The following is a 23,006-nucleotide window of genomic DNA, read 5'->3' on the forward strand; positions in this document are numbered from 1 at the left end:
AGCAACTAAGCACCACCCAGCCACTTGCTCACTCTCCCTCACCCCAGTGGGATAGGGAGAACTGGGAAAAAACCACAAAATTAAAACCCATGGTATTCAGATAAGAACAGTTTATTAACTAATGAAACTAAACTAAACTAAACTAAACTAAACTAATAATAATGTAACAATAATGAAAAGTAATATAACAAAAAAAAAAGAATATTTTTTTTTAACCCTTAAACCCAAGTGCTGCCCAATGCCGTTGCTCATCACACACTAACTGACACCCGAGCAGCAATCTTCCCTTCCCTGCCAACTCTCTACAGTTTCTGTACTGAGCATGACATTCTGTGGTATAGAATAGCCCTTTGGCTAGTTCGAGTCAGCTCTCCTGGCCATTTTCCCTCCCAGCTTCTTGTGACACTCAGCCCACTCGCTGGCAGGGCAGTGGGAGAAGTAGAAAAGGCCTTGATACTGTGCAAACTCTACTCAGCAATAACCAAAACATCCCTGTGTTATCAATGTTCTTTTCATCTTAAACCCAAAATAGAGCCCTGTAGCAACTACTAGGAAGAAAATTAACTATACTCCAGCTGAAATCAGGACAGACTTAGAACAGGATTAGTGGTCGAGTACCAGAGTTTGCACTTGTCAGTCACTACTTTAAGCTAGCTATTGTCTCAGGCAGAGATCGCTGTTTTAGTTACACCAGCTTGTATTTGATGGGTGTTCTCCCAAACTAGAGGCAAGACTTCTTTTGTTTTCTAAGTAATTCTTTCATACTTACAACTTGAATATGCCATTTGGGCCACATAAACGTATGTTGGCCAGATGTTTAATACCCTTGTTTCAATGTGTTTTGCTGACAGTAAAAGAGCAATGAATGTTCCTGCAGGACAGTTTGATGTAGATTAGGATATAACAAATGCATTCTGCCCTTTGAGTGGGTAAGAGCAGCAGAAACAAACAAACAAACAAAATGAGTGAACTGTAAATTCTGTAAATTTTTCCTCTGTGAACTTGATATTTTATCCATAGATGTGAGTATAACATCCATTATGAGATGACCAGTAATATACTGTCAAAACAAGACAAACAAACACCCCAAGCTCCATCACAATGAATGCCACATATTTACCTCACATAATGAGTCTATGGAATCTGCCCCTCCTTGCTGTACTCAGTGGATATCATCAGCTGCCTTCCAGCAAGACTGAACATGGTGAAGTAAGTAACAATCTGGAGAGTGAACATGTTCCACCTATTCAAACAACAAGCATTAAAAAATAGTGACACTACGAGGGATCAAATTCTATTGTAATTTATACATCTTAAAATCCTCCGGGTGTGTGCTGATGTAGCTGAAAGCAGCATTTGGCCTACGATTTATGGAAGCAGTTTAGTGCAGCGATAAGCCTATCAGAGATTAACACACACAGAGTTTCTGCATTTTGTAAACTGCCATCAATCCCCAGTGCTGCCACCAGAGAAGATAATATCTTCTCGTCTACAATAAAATACACTCTTTCTAAATTTGGTACCAGAAATGTTTATTCCTCGCCCAGCTCAACCATATGAATAAAGAACTCAGAACGACTAGATCAGTTCCAACACAAATCTGTTGTTATGCAGTGTATTTTATGTCATATGGAGTACTTCAAGTTACATGCTCAAATATGACACCAGCCAACATATTGGGAACTTAGAGTCTAGTCATGCCATCACTTCCAACAGAATTTGTCTCTGGGCAGGTCTCAGTTATATCAGCAGTGGAATCCTATTGCAGGATGTTGACTACAGACAACACTGGTGGGTGGACACTGCTGTGTTTGAAATCCATTGTCCGGCAAGGACTGGTCCCTAATGGTGTATTATTCTCTAGTTATTTCACTCCTTTGATCATTAATGACATTGCAAAAGGGAAGAAGACGGACAGAGTGATAACAGAGCTATAGCCACCACCAAAAGCTGAGATGTTGTACATTATTGATGCTTTACAGAAGAGGAAAGGACACGCAGCCCAAATCGGGAAGCGCTGAAGAAAACGGCAAAAAAATGCATTGTAACTTAAAATAAGCCTGGGACTGGACTAGATGGCATTGCATGTAAGGTTTGTGAGGCTTCATTTGGGAGTTAAGAGACATGAACTATTCTTCCAGCAGTTCCAAGGGAACCAACTTCTCCCCAGCTTGTGTTCCCTCTCCGTTCTGCCGTGCCTCTTCTACTTAACTTCTTTTCTTGGCATCTAGTTCTTCTGAGGAACGACTCCTCTCTCTTTTTATAGGGTACTGCAGTACCTATGCTAATAAAGACTCGATCTCTGTTACAACACTAAGATCATATAGCAAATGAAATAAGGGATAAATGGGTGAAGATGGAATTGTCATCCCTACAATGAGATACACGGATCTAGTGTAATTAAAAGCTGATGCCACTAAAAGTCTCTTTAGAAAAAGCCTTTGTTTCCCAAGGGTGGGATTTCCCTGCCAAGTGTCTAAACCAGAAGATATCAGTCTCAGCCTACCTTATGTAAGAATATATGAAAACAGCTACATTGGATAAAACCATTCTGTACAGAGTCCTACCTCTAACAGTGGCCAACAGTGGTGTCCTGGTAAGAGTATTGAGCAGGGGCAGTGTATAGTAATCCTTGTCCTGTGTACTTTTCCAGCCTCCAGCAAGTTTTTGCTTAAGAAATCGCTGTATAACACAACTGTAGAGCTGCATCAGGTAGCTTCTGATGTTTCTTTCTTCCAGGACTGTATTTTATTACTTTTCAAACTCATAAGAACTTCCAACATCTGTAAAATCCCGAGAAAATGTACTCCAGAGCTTAACTGTGCATTACATAAAGGAGCTGTTTGTTTGCTCCACTTTGAACCTGCCACCTGCCTGCCTTGAACATGTGTTGTGCTGTGATTCCAACACAGTATTTCTGGCTGCTCCACCAAGCTGAGGTGTAGGAAATCATGTTTGCAGACTCAGCAGTGTTATGTAGAATACAGCAGCATCAGGGACACACATAAGAGAGTGTTATTTTTGCACCACTCCCCATGGGCTTTCAAGAACCAAAAGACTCCTAGTCTTCTGGTCCACCTTAACAACTGGGTTTGGCTTTCTGTTTCTTTATGGATGGATGGACGTGATGGCAAGCCCTCCTGGCATAAGGAGTAGCCTTTGAATTTGAAGAGAGTCTGCTATGATTTTCTTCCTTCCTCCCTCCCTCCAATTCGCAGTCATGTTTCATTTCACCAGCTAAAAGCCCTGAAGTGACAGAGGAGGTTATTCAGGGCCATTCTGTGGCAGTGCAGCTGAGTAAAAAGTACAGTTTCCAACCTTACTAGCAGCTGAGTGTGCTAAATACACAACTATCTTGCCAGCACAAAAACATCATGTGGCTCCACCAGCTTTTACACTATAAAGAGAATGGAATAGATCTTCCCGAGCTGTGCACAAAACTGCACTCCTTTTCTCCCTCTGCATTGCTCTATAATGGGTGTAAAGCAACATATCAAGCACCTTCAATACCCATATTTAAGGCCTTTTTTAATTTTATAATAAAGGTTGCTGACATTTAAAAGCAAACAGAAAAAAATCTCTTACATAGTTTGTACTGTTTATCGGAGTGCAAATGCAAGCTTGGAGCTGCTGACATTGCTGCAGGGCTGAAGAAAAGTGCATCAGTTTGTGTCCTCCCACGTCCACTCATGCTGCCTACTGTGGTAACAGTGACAAAACATCTGAGAGCAGAAATACTAGCACCAACCATACATCCATTCAGTGTCAAACTCGTACTGTTTTTTTGTTTGCCCTCTCTCAAAACACTCTTCACTCCTCTCTGAGAGAATGATGCCTGTTCCCCTCTTGCTCCTGAATGTACCACTCCATGCAGTGGAGTTGTCCCTGGTGCTTCCCTCTCTCCCTTCAGCCTCTTGGAGTGCCGCCATCTGTCAATAAAAAGTCTTGTCCTCGCGCCTCACCCCTTCTGCCTCCCGTCCTCGCCTTCCCTGTGGAAATGGGCTGTTTCTTCTTCCTTTCCCTCTAGTGCTTCCCTAACACGTCCTCTGCCCGTAAATCACTGAAGCAGTACAAGTGTAGCACTGTGTTTAATGTCTGCTGCAGTGCCTGCTGCTAGCACAAGCTGGATGTGGCAGGCAAAAGGCTTGTCTCTGGCTTATGGGTGAGCTTACAAGAAGAATACGACAGCATGAGCTGTTTCTTCCCTGAACGCACTGCCCATGCCATGTGAGAGATTGTCTCAGGCTCCTTCAGCAAACTCGAATGAAAAACAGCTCTTGTCTGCATTGGGCACGAGGCAATTTCTGCATCTTCCACTACGTTAGGCTAGCCTGGGTAGTAAAACAAGTCCTTAACAGAAGCACAGTTGTGACTATGTTTGCTTCTTATCTGCACCTCATATGCAGAGCTGCTGGTGTGCAAAGGTGAAAGATCTTTTTTTCTAGGAGTTTTGGTCAATGGCTTTTCCTCTGGTTGTAGTCCAGAGAATGCATTCAGGAGGCAGCTGGATCTGGCCATTGGCTTTCCTGAGACCCAGAACCAATTACCTCCACTGCAGCAGCTTAAAAAAGGGAGAATCACCAAAGTAGGCAAGGATGTGCAGTGGAAGAAAATAAAGTGTTGTTAAAGGACACCTGAGGTTCTCTCTGTTCTGGAATACTTGAGAAAATATGTGACTATTGAATCAATAAGGATGTTCTACAGGTTTCAAATATAACACACAGAATTGCTGCATAGAGAGCGAGTGAAAGAGGGTTGTATATTTGATGGCTGAAATACTGCCAGTCTCTCTCCCCCGCCTCGAAATATGTTCCTGACGCCTAGACATAAAGTTCAGTGTTTCATTCCATCTCAATAGGGATTTTATGACTAAAGTGCCAAGGATAAGAAAAGACCAATTTGTAGTTTTATTGATCAGGCTAAAGGTCAGGGGCAGATGTGTAGGTCACGGTGCTTCTTCTGAACAGACACGGGACCAAGTACCTACTTTTCGAAAGCTGAAGAATGAGGGAGAGGAGGGGGAATTTGCGCTGATGAAACATGACAGCTGAGATGTCAATCATGTCCAAATTGGACAGGCATAGAGATGGGAGGCCTCTCAACAACCATAACTTTGCCCCCATGCTTGCATACTCTGGCAGAGGGGCATGTTCTGTGTGCTTGCTGAGGCTGTGGCGTGGCATATGGGCAAACGCCAGGGCACAATTTCCTATAATAAAAACACAATTCATTCTGACGAAGTTTATGAGACCACATTTCCCAGTCCTGGCTGAACCACATAAAGCATATACTGTCATTACTATGGGCATTTTGGCTGAAATGGAAGGGGCTTCTGCTGCATTGAGATAGCCTGGAAGGTATTTGTCACCGTGGTCCACCCTGGGCTGGCTGTAGTAGTAGAATAACACAAAATTACATTGATTCATTGTAGGGAATTTGCAGTTTAGACTTAAAATATCATGGAGTGAAATGGTTTCCACAGTAATGTCAGTTTATCTCCCCTACATATATTAATTTTGTCCTCATTTGCCCCCATGAATCGCCACTGAAAGTGAGACTTGGTCTCTGTAGTATGTTCTGTTTCTGGTCTCCCCGTGTTATGTTTGCAGTGTAAAGCTGTTTATGGCTTGAGACTGTGCTTGCCGTGAAAGAGAGAGGATCCCGCACAGCTTTAATCAAAGATGGTTTAAGGTAACTTCTGTTTCTCTTTATTCTGAACTATGCCAAGAAGTCACCTTCGCACTTTTGGAAGACCTCCCTCCTATTGTCCCTGATTACCCCACCAAACGTAGCAATGGAAGGAGACCATCATACTTTCATACCATTCAGGGTACTTGTAGGCCAGGTAAACATTATTTTAAGTGGGTTAATTTAGGTATTGTTTTTCCCGACCTTCTTCAGATTTAGTCTGTACAAAGCAAAAATTAGATTTTGTTTTATGGTAAATTTAATCTCTGAGTACAAAAGAAGTAGGAATTCTAACTCATAAGTGACAGACTAACCCAGATAAGCTTTTGGAAGGAGACTCAGAGAGCTAAAACTTCCCCTTTAACTTCCTTTCCCTGTATTAAGTTGAAAGCAAACAGCCTGAAAATTAGCAAGGCTCCAAGTACCTGAAGAAGGTATATCATTACATATATAAAACATCTCAAGTATTTGTCCCATCAGAACACAGATTGTCACACAGATTGATTAATATCCCACTATTTTTCTAAATTAGTAACAAAGGAAACAATACTGGTCATTTCTTGGTATCTGATCCTGACTTGTGACAGGGAAGACAGGCAGCAAGGTGTATTGGTATCTCTTTGAGCCCTGTTTTCTCTGAGTGTGGAATCAACAGAGAGATAATTAAAAGCCCTGGAAAGTGTAAGTTTAGGAATGTCATATCACAAGGACTGAATAGCCTAGGCTCTGTGTGTATTCAAATTATAGCCTCAATGCTCCATTAGCATGAACTTCTATCACCTTTGCTACTTATATATTTAAATATCTGATAAATAGGTTGCTCTAGTAAGGAAGAGGGAAGGGTTGTATCTACTTAGTATAACGAGAAAATATGAGAGAAGAAGAAAACAGACTGCTTCCAGCAACTATGCACAGTGTTTTGCAGCTGAGAGAGTTCGTGTCTAATAGCCATGACTATTAGACCACATCAGATCTTATAATTAACTAACAGCAGTAGGGGAGAGATGTTCCCTGGGTGAGGTGAAACAGCAGCTGCAAAGTCTGTGCTTTGCACATGTTGGGGAGTGACACCTCAGTGTGAGGATTTGGGAGGACAATATCAAAGAAGGAGATACTGCACTGCAAATCATTTGGCCTATGGAGATGGGTAAAAGGCAGATTGTTATAGGGAAAATACTAGGAGGGAAAGCTGGAGGCCAAAAGGCATCAGTTTGATTTAGGGGAGCAGAGACACGATAGGGCAACCTCATGTACACAGTCTCACAAGCAGCTTATGGGTACAGAGAAGCATTTCCTTTGATCTCTGATGTATAATTGCTGGTTAGGGACACGGTGAAATATTACAGAGAAATTAGGCAGAAAGAAGTCAGCAGCTTTTTAATCAGGGACATAAGTGAGAACAGGATGAGATCTGAGAGAGTTTAAGATGAGGGCAGAAGGTGGGTTTGGAGCTAGAACAACACAGTATTATGGTCAAGCTCAAAACTGGGGCTCCACTCTGATCTTACAGGCAGGATACATGTAATGAGTCTCTCTGAGCTGAAACTGGAGATGATGTTTCACTAGCCAGGAAGGTGCATTTCAGATAAGGGTAGTGAAGACATGATTCACTATGGATAGTGTCTTGATTTTGGCTGAGACAGTTAATTTTCTTCCTAGTAGCTTGTATAACGTTGAGTTTTGGATTTAGCATGAGAATAATGTTGGTAATACACTGAGGATATTTGTTACTAAGTAGTGTTCATACTAAGTGAAGGAGCAAGAAAGCTGGAAGGACATGAGAAACTGGAAGGGGACATAGCCAGGACAGCTGATCCAAACTGGCCAAAGGGGTATTCCATACCATAGAACCTCATGCCCAGTATGACTGAGAGGGATGGATTGCTGCTCGGGGACTGGTTGGGCATCAGTCAGAGGGTGATGAGCAATTGCATTATGCGTCAATTCTTTCTTGTGTTTTACTTGACATCTTGTTATGTTCCATTAATACATATGTTCCATACATAACATCTTGTTATGTTCCATTAATATTATTACTATTTCAACTATTAAATTGTTCTTAACTCATGAATTTTACTTGGTTTTGGTTCTCTTTCTCTTCCCACCAGGGCAGGAGGAGTCAGAGAACAGCTGCATTGTGCTTAGTTGTTGGCTGGGATCAAACCATAACAGAGGAAGACCGCAAAGCTGAATTTCCTATTTTATTTCAACCTCCTTTCAGGACATCCTTTGGCATATGTTTCCACCGCCAGCTTGACACTCCAGGCTGGCATGCAGATGAAAGCAACGCCTGACCTGTTCCCACAGGATCTTTTGTCAATGGTGCATTTTATGAGGGCTTCTGGAGCCATTTCCCACTTGTACTGCACCGTACAACTCTTCCCCAGGGAGCTGTGAGCAAATTTCCCTGTGTGGGCACACATGGGAACTGAGCAAAGGGAGCTGGGGTCCAAAGGGGCTCAGGTGGGCTAGTGAAAACTTTTTCCCATAAAGAGGGTGTGTAACAATCCTGAGTAAAAGCAATTTCCATGGTTTTGGTCTGTATCTCAAGTTAGAGCACCATTACCGGATGGGAAAAAAAAAAAAAAAAAAAAAGGAAAAAAAGATATGAATGTGTACAAGGGAAGGGCTGTTTCTGTGGATGGAGAATGGTTGCCACACTTGAGAAAAAGCCTGGTTTCTCTCCCCAGGGAAAGGAAGCCCTCATCAGAACACAAATCTCTGTAGGGCAGCCACAAGTGTTGCTGGTTACTGCTATGTAAAGGCGGTTGGAGCTTCTGGGGAGCTTTTTCATCCCCTTGGAGGTGAACAGTGCTCTGAGCACAGTTCCACATCCCACTTCTAGGCCTGCCTCAGGTGTACCTATCTCATCTAACCTCTCTTCTCAGGGCTTGCACAGGAGCAACTGCACAAGTGTGGACAATGCTGGGATGTTCACAGTCCTCCTGTCCCTGCTGAGGCCACCTTGTTGCTTGCTGCCCAGCAGCAACAGGGGAACTGTGCCCTTTCAGCAGGAGTGGGTGGGCCTGATCACCAGCGCTTGCCTCAGCCACTGCTCCCCTTGCAGCGGCGGGACATGCTCGGCTGTCCCCTCTCCCTGGTGGCCACAATCCCACAGCATTCCTGCAAGGAGGAGAAAATGGCCTCCTGGGGCCGGGTCGTGCAGCCGTGGCAGCCACTCCTGCCCGCCACCGCCTTCCCCGGTGACGTTGCAGAGACCACCGGGGCGCAGCCGGCAACTGCTCGGGGCTTGTTTCCATGGTGATTCCAGCGGGGGGAAGGAGGAAGGCCTTGGCGGAGGGGAGATGTGATGGGAGAGTGGGGGCGGGGAGAGATGGCAGGAGGGGATAGGCGGTGCAGGGGCGGTGGTGTTAACCCTTTGCTTGGGAGGAAAAGGCCTCCCCTAGGCCCAGGGAGGTGGCCAGAGAGAGCTCGGGCTCTCTTTAGTGTCTCTGCATCCTTCTCGGTCACCTCTGGCTCACACCACGCCCAGGCAAGGTGCCTGACCTGGGGTGAGCGTGGGCCTCTCACCCCACAGCTGCAACTGCCCTCAGCTGCAGCTCTTGTTTGTTTGTGCACCCTCTGCACACACCAACCTGGCACAGCTGGGGGGTTGCTGCAGAGAAGTCTGCCCACACTCATAAGACAGGACAGCAACAGCGTGTGCAGAGGAGGAAGAAGAGGATGAAGAGTGTGTGTGGGGATGCTGTTGTGGTAGGCTCTTGCTCACATGGAGGTCAGGCCTGGTGACCGCTCCATAGAGCTCTGTGACTGCATCCTCCAAGGAGCTCTCTTGTCACAGGCTCGGGAAAGGCCCCAGCAGTTCTCCTGGTGAAATATTTAGCAGGTCAGTCGAGCCGCATCCTCTGGTGGGAGCCCCACTGTTGCCTGTGGTCATCTTGGAATGCTCCAGTGTTGGATTATGGGGTGCAGAAAGGTGTTTGGTGGAGAGCAGAGCTTGGGTTAGTGGGCAAAGCCACAGCTGGGCTGCACAGGCAAAACAAACTATGTGTGTAAATATGCAGACACCGTCTTCACGCAGGAGTGAGTTGCTGAGTTCAGATTGGTGGTTACTGTATAAAAAGTGCTTGTCACCATAGTGACCTAGCAAGGCCCATCTTCCAGGGAGTGGAAGGCGCCAGTCCCAGGGATCTGTGGCATGAGAGCATTGGGTTCAATGCAGGTGACTTTACCTTTTGAAGCCAGATAACCGCAATCTAACCCTTAAGATTCTGTGATTCTGTAACTGAATCATGAAGTGAATTGGTTGGAATCAAATGTATCCACACAATGGCTATAGGTTACAAGCAGGACACCATGACTGTTTGCTGCTATCCATTGCAGGCAGTGTCTTCCAAAAAGAGCCTTGCAAAACTAAAGACAGTAGCAGGGAGTGTAGCAGGACAGGGAGATGGAGGTGGCAAAGCAATTGTCTGTATTTTGATTAGTAACCTAAGTTTCATCTGAAGACTAGAGTGTATTGGTGTTACAGGGTAGGGATTGGAATTCACCAAGTTGTATTTGAGGGGCTTGATGCTTACCAAATGTTCAAATTTGTGGTTTAGGTAGTAATAAATGAAACAGTATACATTTATATCTAAATTTAATGTAAATATATTGAATTTAATCCCAAAAGGACACCGTGAAACTTTTTTTTTTTACTTTGTTCATGAGGCATTAAAATAAAACTCCTTGATATCCTTCTCCAGGTGTACCAAGAGCTTTCCTGGTATTCTGAGGTTTGTTTTTTTTATTGTTTTTTTTTTTTTTTTTTTTTTTTTTTACCAACAGCATACCTTAATCTGATAAAAGTTATTACTGCTCCATATAAACTTTGGTCCTCTTCAGGAAGTCTAAAATATTCATCCCAAAACCCTGGAAGAAAAGTCTTGGAAAACCCTAGTTGTTGGTGGCTCCCGAGAAGAATGACAACAAATCTCCCTGAAACCACTGACAAATTCCTCCATTACTGTATGTCTAGCTGTGAAGAGGGTAGTTCTAAACATCATCCGAGAGACTTGCCGTCCACTGGTTCACATTACCTGGGAACTCAAAGGCTCTGAACTAGTGGGGAGGGGAGGAGGGAGAAAAAAACACAGTGGATTCTCCCTTATCCAGGTCTTCTTCAGGTCACTGTGAATGAATCCTGGCTGACAGAAGTACTGGCAGATTCCTGAAGTGTTTTGAAGGGATTTTGTTGAAAATGAGAGGAGCTTTGAGTCCAAGCACTACTTGCACTGCAAAAGACGGTGCCCATGAAGCAGGTGAAAACAACAATTAGAGATGAACTACCCAAAGTATGTTTAGGTGAGTAAGGCAGTGCTGTACTATGAGCAATTGTGCATGCACCAGATGAGCTGGTATGTCAGTGCTAATCCATGCAGAGACATAAGCTCTGGAAGGAAATTAGCCATATTAGCACAGTGTGACATTGAGGTTAATCTCTCTCATTTGTGAGCAGAATTCATTGGGTCTTGAAGCACATGTGGCTATATAGTTTCCAGCTCTGGAGTTTGGGACAGAGCTACCCATGACCCACTCCAGGAAAACTAGACAGTAACCCTGCTGTCAGCTCTGCCAAAGCCAGGGTGACAACATCCCTCAGAGGAAAGCTGAGTTGGGTAAAACAACATTTATAGCTGAGGGTTCTGGCTTCTCAGAAATATCCTTGTTGCCTCTCTTCTCTTCCTCCTGGAGTCTTGTGGGATTTCCTTTCCAGTTCCTTTCTGCCTGCTTTCCATTCCCAAACTTTTTTCTTTCTCTCTCTCTCTCTCCTCTTCTTGCACAGGAATAGTCCAGCTGAAATCCCCATGTGAAAACTGAATTTTACCTACACTCTTGAGAACCCAGCAGCCACCTCTGGCACTGCTGTGGGGAATCTCTGCTTGGTGTAGCCACACCCTTATCTGAGCTAGAAGATCTCGATGCTTGGTACAGCTAAACCTGGCAGAAAGCCCCCCTCCCTTCCCAGGACACTAACAGAATGTCAGCAGCAGCAGAATTGCCTGGCTGTTTTTCAGAAGAACATATCCCAGAGCAAAGTAAAGCAGTTGCCTCAGCCACTCACTGTAATTAAACACAAGCATCATTTCTGTACAGCCTGTGCTGTGGCAACCGCAGCAGTTATTCTCATTCAGCTGGAAGGTTTAGAGGGCAGAGCCATGGCATTTCACAAAAGATCCTCCTTGCAGACAGTGCCTTAAACCATTTTATTGAATGAAATACACTTGTGGAGGGAAGTGTGGCAGAGAAGGGAGAGCGGGTGGGAGAAAAACACACTGGATAGAGTCGCATCATTTCTGGCCATGGTTCAATAATGGCTCTTGGGGCAGCACCTGATAGACTGCTAGGGTGAAGAAGGCTTTTTGTAAGTAGTGCTTTGGCACTCTGATATCATCTCTGTTTTTTCTCTCTTGAGTTCACCAGAGAGGCAATATATTGTCTTCCTCCTAATTAAAGGGGGCTATTTACATAGCCAGGTCACTCTGTTTCCGTTGAAGGTGAAAGGAAAGGGCTGGCTGATGCACATGGACGAGAGGATGTAGCACTGCACTGTCAGCCATTCCAGGAGCTGTGGGTAAAGCAGCATGAGGCAGCTTGGCACAGCACACGAAGCGCTTGCTGGTGCAAACCTTTGGGTCAGGGTAGCAGAAGGAGTGATGCTGATTGAGAAAAGCCAGTCAGAAAGGCAGGGTAAAGCAGAATAAAAGACAAGGCATCAGATTTCTTGGCTGCTATACATGATCCAAAATTCTGCCAGTACCGTGGTGGGGAGAGGAACGATATGCCCACAGTCCTTTTGTGTCCCAACTATTCTGGATTGTCTCTTAATATGCTCAATGTACAGTAAAGTGATGACATTGCCAAGAGCAGAGTAGCAAGCACAGTCTGGGATGAGCCAAGGGGACTGTGCCACCTAGGACAGGCTCTAGGTACTATGCTGGAGGTCCTGAGATGGACAACCAGAGCCTGGGTCACCATCTACTGAAGGGACCAGCAGAATTGCAGAGCCTAGAGTCAGAGCTCCTACAATTCAAGCTTGGACTTCTTTGGAGCTTAAGGGTTGGGTATTACTGCCAACGAATGAAAAGATTTGGCAATCACTCTCAGCTAGCGTAGGAGAATAAAATCACCTGAGTCTTACATAGTGATTTTCATCAAGAGATCTCATGTCTATGCCATTACTGCTAGGATTTTATATTTTAGGAAACAGAGATGTGAGGAAGGCAAGCAGAGTTGTCCAAAACTGCCCAGTACACTAGTGGTAAAACAAATAGGAAACCTGCAGCCTCACACTGTCAAACTGAGTTCACTAGTCACACACAGGGGAATGAAACATAAGGCTACTGTCTTCCTCTCAGCCCTGAGATAAGGCAGAAAGCTCTCTCTGAGGTTGTTGATACTGAGGTGTCCCGTGCCAGGATAGCAGATGCCTGCACTGTGTGGGTCCCAGACCCTATGAGGATCATTGTCCAGACAGCGTGTCTCACTGTGCAACTGGTCTGAAGTATTCCTTCCTCACATGGGATGGCAAATGGTGGCAAGGTAACTAGATTTATCTCCCTTGTAGGTCTTTACTTTGGACTTGGTACACCAGTTCCAGATGGTACAAAGCCCCTGCTGCTTGGATCTGAGCAAAAAACTGCATCTCCTTCAACCTTTTTCACAACATATTTGGCTTGCTCTTGGTTGGTTGCTATTTGTACGAATTAAGCTGAGCTGCCAGGAACGTTTGCAAACAGTGAAAAGCAAAGTGGGATGCACAAAGCAAGTCAAAATAGGTCTCAAATCTGGCAAAATGCCAGCAGGTGCTTATAACATTTGACTTAATCTAGCCCATGTATTACACACCCACATGCTCATTCATCCAGCTTTCTCTTGCCCTCACACCCACACATGCTCACCCCTCACAGATTCATTCACCTTCTCTTCTGCCTTTCCACTTTCTCTTCCAAACGCAGTCATTCCCCCACACAAAACCACTTCAGACAGACTCTTTATTCTCTGTCTACAAGCACACACGCATTTATGAGTGCTGAGTGCAGTGTCTGTAGGTGGTGTGTATACATTCCCATAGCATACGATGCTGTAATCTTATACCTATCCTGTGAAAAAGCCTTTGGGATTAGTGAGCTGTGAGCTCTGTTTGCTCTCATTTTCGCATAAAATACTATCGATGCAGCTTATGGGGCTGTCTGTTTCCATCTTTCCCTGCCTCACCCTGAACTCTGCCATTGTTTTCCATAGAACCTCCCTTTCTGTTCACTTTCCCCTCGTTCCCCTTGACTTTCTCCCAGTGCTTTTCTTTTCCCACACTGCTGCCCAAGGCCAGAGTGTTTCAGAGAGCTTGGACATGCCTCTCTCTCCCCGTGACCTAATGCTGGCCCTGATTATGTCGCTGTGAGGATGTGCAGGGGTGAGCAATGAGCCTGCCGTGCAGTGGCATGGGGCACGGGACAGGGGATCTTGCAAAGTGTGGTGAGATCAGAGGCAGAGACGGTAAGCAGTGGGTCAACCCGTGCTGCCATCTGAGCTGCACTGAGTCTGCCTGGCATCGAGCCTGCCTTTAATGGAATGTGACCCACCGCTGGGAGTGAGCTCATCTGTAATCCACTTAATTGAGTTTTATGATCAGGGCTCTCGCATCGGGGAGCCAACCTGCCTTCTTCCTAGCACTCACCCTCCTTTGCTTGCCGCCTGGGGAAGAGAAGGGGAGTGGGGGGTGCATTCACTGCTCTGCCGTGCTATTGATCACCTGCTCTCTGATTTTCCGCCTGCCCTGGGGAACGTGCAGGTAGCTGGACAGACATGATCTTCAAGAGACCCACTGCCTCATGGTCCAACACTGTTTACTTTTGCTGCGCACAGTGGTGCTCAGATCTCCGAGTGAATATTGGTGATACTGTGGGGACTGCAGAGCTTTAAGTTCTTCCAGCTTTTTGGTCTCTGAGATAGGTACTCAGAGGAAAGGTTTTGATGTGTGTACAGATCTCACATACACATGAACCATCTTACCTGGGAGTCCAATTGAGATGGGGACAGAGTCATTCTAATTTCACTTCTGCCATCAGTGTGCAGTAATCTAAGTGGTGAAGCTGTCAGGTTCCCACAAAGAACCTTTGTTTATACTGTAATGTCTTGCCATCTTTAGCATCTGCATCATCATTTGTTTGTACTATGTGAATTGGTCACATAAGGGCCTGCAAACAGAGAAATCTGTCTGCTGTCTGCCAAAGGATTTGCAGACTTGACTCTACTTGGTGAAAGATGTAGCCTTTTCTCTTCATGAAGCAGAACAAGAGGAGAGTGAGCTTTCAGCAGAGTGTTACTGTTCTTGGAAAGGGCTAGTAGAGACCTCCTGGCATGTGTAATTTGGGATATATTCCCTCCAGTGCTGGTGCATATTTCGAACAAGTGTTGGGTTCAACTCTTGCTGCTTTTCTATTGCTTCTGATCTACCTCATAGGAACAAATTTTGACATGGTTTCAGATCTAACATTGCATACACATTGCAGAGAGATAGCTCAGCACTTCCAGAAGTCCATAGCTTTAAGGAAAGGTCATGGCATTTGGAAGGCAAAGTGTCCTGATGTGTTAACACAAAGATGGTAACAGACCTGTGCTGGGAGCAACAATGTCACCACTGTGCCTGAAGTGATACTTCAGGTGTTTCTTAAAATTCCCAGCCATGAGCATCATGGAAATACATGATAATGAGAGATTTAATTGTTGAAAATGTGTGCTTCTAGTCTTCACAGTTGCAGACAATACTGAAAATTTGACCAGGTGAAAGCTGAGGACTCAAAAACCAGAGAGGAAATAAAAAAGAAAGAGTATTATACGGTTTGGGGTTTTTTTTGAATGGCATGATTTTTAAGCTGTTCTCACACAGATTTAAGCCAGTCTCACACAGAGGTGCAATGACTTTCCATCGACATCCCAATGCTGAGATACTGTAATGACTATTCAGGATGGTTCATTGCAGCCATGCTAAAACTGAAGTGCCTGTTTTCTTCCCTTCTGCTTTCTGAAGTTCAGGACTCTCTTAAATCATAGAGTCATAGAATAATTTGCGTTGGAAGAGACCTTTAATGACCATCTAGTCCAGTCCCTGCAATAAGCAGGGACATCTTCAACTAGATCAGGTTGCTTAGAGCCCTGTCCAACCTGACCTTGAATGTTTCCGGGGATGGGGCATCTACCATCTCTCTATGCAACTTGTTACAGTGATTCAACACCTTCAGTGTAAAAAATTTCTTCCTTATATCTAGTCTAAATCTACCCTCTTATAGTTTAAAGCCATTACCCCCTTGTTCTGTTGTAATGAGCCCTACTAAAAAGTTTGTCCCTATCTTTCTTATAAGTGTCTTATAAGTACTCCAAGGCCACAGTAAGATCTCCCTGGATACTTGTCTTCTCCAGGCTGAACAACAACGACTCTCTCAGCCTGTCTTCATAGCAGAGGTGCTCCAGCCCTCTGATCCATTTTGTGGCCCTCCTCTGGAGCTGCTCCAACTGGTCCTGTATTGAGGACTCCAGAGCTAGATACAACACTCCAGGTGGGGTCTTGTGAGAGCAGAGGGGCAGAATTTCCTCCATCGACCTGCCGGTCATGCTGCTTTTGATGCAGCCCAGGGTACAGTTGGCTTTCTAGGCTGTGAGTGCACATTGCTGGCACTCATGTCCAGTCTTTCATGCACTAGCACCCCCAAGTGCTTCTCAACAGAGCTGTTGTCAATCACTTCATGCCCTAGCCTATATTGATACCAGCAGTTGCCTCAACCCAGATGCAGAGTCTTGTGCTTCACCTTGTTGAACCTCATGAGGTTCACATAGGCCCACTTAATCAAGCTTGTCCACATCCCTCTTAATGGCATCCTGTCCTTCAGATGTGTCAACTGCACCACTCAGCATAGTGTCATCTGTAAATTTGCTGAGAGTTCAATTGATCCCACTGTCTCTGACACTGATGAAGACATTAATCAGTACTGGTCTCATACAGACCCCTGAGGGATATTGCTTATCACTGATCTGTACCTGGACATTGAGCTGTTGACCATTCCTCTCTGGGTTGTGACCATTCAACCAAAGTGAGTGTTGCAAGACTGAAGGGTTCTTCTAGTACCTAGCACCTTATCTTCACCTCTCCCCTCTGTCCCAGCTCCAATGTACATGTATGTGTGAGAAAAGATTTAAGAGCAATGACTCTACTACTAGGAACATAACAGACAAGTCTATTGGAAACTGATCCTGAAAGACTGATATTCAGTTAGAAAAACTTAGACAGAGACTGCCTTGGAGTGAACAAAAATACTTTTTGTTTTTAATTTCATACCATTTACTCTAAAATCTGAAAACAGTCATCCCAGCATTATGTGAAGTCCCCAAATGGCCATGCAATCTGGATAGAGGTAACACACTCTTCCAGCACATCCAATGCTGGAAATATCTTCTCCAAACTTAAACACATTCTTCTGCTGGGTTGCTTCATTGCAAAACTCCTGACATCATGTTTGATGCTATTTTATCTCTTGAGTAGTAGTTAGCTTCAAAAATGGTAGGAGACCCTCAGTATTGCCTCCGGCTCTCTCTGTTTACGGGATCTGCACACAACATATGGTACTTGGAGAAAGGAAGAGCTGTTAAAAGGAAGAAAGCTGTTCCAGTAAATGTGGTTGTGAGGAGCCAGTGGAGTGAGTATCTGTCATCGAGGAGAGCAAAATATTTTAGGATATTTGTACCTTATGGCACAAATGTTGTTTAGAGAAGTTTTGTAAAAATAATTTTTCTTTTAAACATACACTGTCCAGGAAATTACTCTTGTCATATCACAGGGAACTAAAAAAAGTCAAGTTTCTGCAAAGTTTCTGCAGTGTTTCACTCCACTGCTGCTTCAAACACAAAGAGAAGCTTGTGTGCATATTTTCCTCCCCATCCATAGTATTTGGCCTAGTGAAAGATACTGATCCTCTACAGCACTTGCCTCATATTTACATATTTAGTCTGTAGCTAGGGTGTCATGATTTAAGTCATGGGATTAGTCTTGCTAGAGATAAAAATGGAAGAGCTTCAGGAGCGCACACTGAGCTTTATCTAGAAAATGTGATGGTAGGGCCTCTGCTCAGGCTCGGAGGAATAACAGCAAGGTCAGGTGGCAAATGAGATGGAGATGACAATGACAGTGGCACCACTGACCAAGCTACCTGTGGAAAACTATTTGTTCAAGAGGGCACCAAGAAAAGGCTTTGTTCCTATTGACAAACCAGTGGCCAAGACATCATGACAAGTAGATGCTGAGCAGATAATTTTCCAAATAAACTATCTAACCCATAGGTGACATTTCCCTACAGGTCTTCAGAGACTTTGCTGAAGAGCATCAAAGGTGATTCTAAGAAATAAACCTGTCTCACAACCAGCAGATAGGGTTTTGAGGTCAGTGGTCCTCATGGGGGAGAGCAGCATGAGGCCTACCAAATTTTCCTCAAGCAGGAATGACACCTAAATAACATTCAAAATTATCACAAACCCTAATGTTAGGGTATTTGATGTCAGGGAGAAGAAGAAAAGTGTGGAGATGCTGAGGGCAACTGAACTAGTCTCCTGGTCTCTTTCCTAGAGAATATTTTCCATGTATCAGATGACCAAATGATTCTCAGATATCTCAGGAAAGTGATCAGGAAGCCCATGTGCCTATTAGGCTTGTGGTTGCTACATGTAACTGCATTGAGTTTCTCACTGTAAAACAGTGATGCTTAGTGATGGTTTTCTACCTCAGGGGTGGAGTGAGATTGGGTCCTGCTTGTGAAACACTCTCTTATCCTGTAATGCAACACAGTGTGTTAATGCTGTTAACAGCCTTACAAATGCGATTGTGGACACTTGGCATCTGTTCCAGGTAGCAAGAGGGGAAGAGGCACTTGAGGGTATGTGGTGTGTGGGAGAAGTTTGCAGTGCATCTACTCCCGCTCTATCAATTCTGTGGATAGAAAGAGGATGACATTAACACTCACTGTATGTATTTTGCAAGGTCTGTGGTGATACATGCTTCCTGCAGTAGGTTAGAGTCAATTTCTGTCATGTCAAAAGTAGTTAGAAGTAGTCCAGTTTTGTCATGTACTTGGTTTTAGGCATTTGTGTGGTAGCTGAAGGCTGTGCTGGCAGTGTTAGGAAACCACTGCTTTAGACTTCCAATGGAATTATAATCTAACAAGGGCCAGAATACTACTGGGTATGGGAGTTTCCTGTAACCTTCAGTGCTGCTGACAATGTACTTGTGTATAGGTGTCATAGACAGGGGTACCATACTTCCAGAAGATAGCAGTTCTTCAGGCTCCTAAGATGGGATCTGGTTTCTCTCCTTTGCCATCATCCCACCCACTCCAGTTGCCTGTAATCCCAGTTGATCCTGGTTCAGCAATCTTTCCGTTGGAAGCTCTGTGACCATGCACTGATATAGGTAGTGTTTTTAAAATAGGAAGTGTTTTTAAAGCAAACTGTTGTTAATCAGAGCAGTATTATAGGCTATAAAAGGAGAATCTTTCTTTTAGTCCCTTCTGGTAGTAGAACAGCTGCTTTTGGTTTTCCAGTCTTTCAGTGGATCAACTTTTTGGGGTGATTTTGGGATCTGCAAAGGTATTCCTTTTTCTCATGTCTCCAAGGTGATGCTCTTAAATCCATATTGGTATTTTGGCCCAAATTCTTAAGCGAAATTCCCCAGGACTGTAGCTATTTATTGCCTGTATGTGACCCTAGTTGTGTTTAGCCAAGGGTGCTTATTTAAAGACCTTTTGACCTGATTTACTGAGATTTCTTTAAAATAACTTTTTCCTCTACAGTTTTACTTTAAAGTCTGCTCTATGGAGGTAGTAAAAAACTTTCTAAGCCAAATGACCCTGCAAAAAAATCCCCTTTAGCTACTCCGTAATGTCACTGATCAACTTCAAATCCTTCACTGCCATTTTTATTTTAATATTTGTTTCTTTTATGAGGTAATTTGGAGACTGGAAATCAGAGTGAGGATATGAAATTCACTTTTGCAAAAGACCCCCCAAAACTATACCCTGGCCCCAAATCAATGATGTGCAAGAGAAATGCTCCGTGTTGCATCCTCTAATTCTTACTGTTACCACTCTCCATTGTGTAAAGAAGCTCACAGAGGCAGACATTCATCTAGTATTCCCATTAGAACAACCCTGTTAATACGAGTTATTTAAGCATAGACTTTTGTTGTAGAAATAATAGCTTAAGTGGAGGTGGAACCTCCTCTATATGTCTTTCCTTTTTTCTTTTGAAATCTCAGGGCTTACAGCATATTGTATGTCACGGGAAATATCAGTGTAACTGCACATTGTAATTTCTTTGCAGCACCTATCGTGGAATGTATCAATGAAGTGTTTGACAATGATAGCAATACAGAAATAATCTGGTTTTATGATCTAGCAGACTTTTTTTATCAAGCTGTTTAAGTCTCTTTCTATTTGTTGGTGGTGTAATATCATAGCAAGAAGCACCATGTAACTAATACTGCATCGAAAGTGAAAACATTGCTTATAATGTCTTCTCCCTTGTAAAACAAAGTCTTGCCAGAAAAAAGCCTCTTTACACGAGCACACAGGGGTTTGCCTGAATAAAGACTTCCCTCTACATCCTCACAGCTCTGCATTTGTGTAGTTGTGAGTGATGGAGTCTACAAATGAAAATGTCAGGCAGAAAGTGTTTATGCAATTTTGAAAATAATGTAGATACTGTAGTTGAATCTGAGAGAGATAAGATTACACTGTGCGTATCTGTTTGTGTGTCTGTATGTATGAAAGACAGTGAGTGAGAGAGAGATTACATTGTGTTAGAAAAAGGAATGACAGTATGTATCAGAGATAAAATTGTATTTTCAGGGTCTCTGTGTTAGAGAGGTTTTGTTGTGCAGGTGTGTGTGTGTGTGTGTTTATGCTAAACAGAAGATTTGTTTGTGTGTGTTTACAGGGTGCATACACATTTTAGGGATGTAATGTGTTACAGTGTGTATGTATGCATATGAATGACAGAACCTACACTGTGTATGTTGAAGAAGGTCATACCGTGTGTCCTTGGAGAAAGATAAAGTCACAATGTATGTTAATTTCACAGAACAAAAATGTAGGTAAAAATAACACAGCACGGATATTTATATGTATGCATGTGTTCAGATGTATTTTAGATAATTTGTAAACTCTGTTTCAATTTTATTTACAAAAGAAGCCACTGTCAGTGTTTCAGAAACGATTTTGCAAAATTCAGGAATTTCCTAGAGCTCGTTATATTTTTTCAATCAAACCACTTAGGCGTTTAAAACTTGCTTTGAAAAATTTGTTGAAGAGGCAAAGTTATATTTGGGGAAATATGACTTATGAAATTCCCCTCTGAAAAAAAAAAAGTATCAATTGGGGTAAATGTTTCATTTCATTGATGAACAGCACTTGGAGCAAACAGAAAAATAAAAAATTGTTAGAACTTGTATTTTGCCCAAAGCAAATTTCAGTGACACTTGTTGAATATTGCATGATAAATTAATTTGAAACACTAAGTTACCAAAAAACCATCCTTGCCTCCAGGAAACGTGAACATATACTGGTGATTCAGAAGCTGGAATTTGTGATATAAACATGCATTTTTTGAAATAATGCATTATATGCTTTTTCACAAGTAATTTGTGAATCCAAACTGCTTGCCAAAGGCACTCTTTAAAATTATTATTCAGAAAGTAGCCACCTGAATAGTGTTTTTTTTGTTGTTGAGAAAAGGTAACATTTTGGATATACTAGAGAAAAGATATGACTGAGGCATATGATAGAGAATTAAGGTGCTTCTTTCTGTATGCTGAAGAGAGATAAAAGACTTCTGTCCTCTCCCAGATTCAAACTTTCCCTGTATCTTGGTAGCAATGCTTCAGCTTTCCTGTGTCTTACATATTTAACTCTCAGCACTAGACATCCCTTGTCTTTACAGCTCTGCCAAGGTGAGATGGCCCCTTCAGATGTGCCCACACTGTGTTCTGCTTCCATGGACAAGGGCTGAGTCTACAAAGCAGTGTAGCATGGGAACACAAGCAGAGGCCACTTTCCATGGCCTTCAGTTTAGTCACTAGCTATTGTCATCTAACTCAGGAACAAAGTCAAAGTGGACCACTGACAACTGCTTAAAATGTTTTAATCTAACCTTGGCTTGATCATTTAGGTGATTCAGGCTGCATGTCTTCCTGTGCTTTCACATTGCTGCAGTCATGCCAGAGGCGGTCTCCCTGTGCCCTCCTGCCTACAGGCCCTGAGATGACTGGATACTCCAAATTACCTTATGCCATAAGCAGTGGAAAACTGAATGGTCAGGACTTGGTTCTGCTACTCTAAATGCAGCATCTGCACGTAGGCTGGTGTTCTCCACAGCTGTGATTCATGTGCCCATCCCTCCCATGTCATGGCAACCTTAGGAAAAGCTGGTGGACTGCCAGGGCTGTCACGGCATAGGTTTGGAGAAAAGCAGTTGGCATCCTCCTTCACATCTGCTTCAAGCAAGGGGAAGAAAACCTGCGTCAAACTGGGTAGAGCCTTCTCAGTCCTGCAAAGGCACGTGCAAGGGACAGGGAGAAGGTGGTAGAAAGAGCAAAGGGGTATTCATATTTGGCCAGTACTGGTTCGTCTCTAACTGGGGTGCAGTCCAAACCTTACTGCTAGCAATCTTTTACTATCAGCAACCATATATCATGAATTCTGTGGATATTCAGCCTGTATGAACTCCTATGGTATTAATGGGGATCCCTCATTGTCATTCCATAAGGACTTCCTTGCAATTCAGCAACAGTTAACTTCTGTCTGTAAGTTTACTTTTTTGGCCTACAGCCATCTCACCTCTGGCTGCAAGCTTGATGACAGGCTCAAGACAAGAAGAAGGGTGAGAGTCTGTGAATACTGAAGAGAAGAAAGTGAAGACAGAGTTCTTTCATGTGTTTCATCAGTACCCTAAATGCAAACCATACCACCAGCCATGGAGGGTAGCTATTAAACATCTGTGCTCCCAGATCATGAAAACTTCCCTGTATCCCACATTCAAATAAAATTATATGCAGATATCTACTAAAATAGTTAATCTTCTCTATACCTGTTACCCAAGACAACTAGTGCATCTAATTCTGGATCGTCCTCATTTCCGTACTGGTGGAATCTGGCTCTGCTATGCTTTGACAACACCTGTACAACTTGTATTGATGACCATGTCTCTCTGCACATGTCTCTCACCCAGCGAATCCTCCCCATTGTACTCGCTCACGCACTTGGTATCAGGTGCATCTG

The sequence above is a fragment of the Colius striatus genome, chromosome 1, assembly GCF_028858725.1.
Source record: "Colius striatus isolate bColStr4 chromosome 1, bColStr4.1.hap1, whole genome shotgun sequence".
In the NCBI taxonomy this organism is placed as follows: domain Eukaryota; kingdom Metazoa; phylum Chordata; class Aves; order Coliiformes; family Coliidae; genus Colius; species Colius striatus.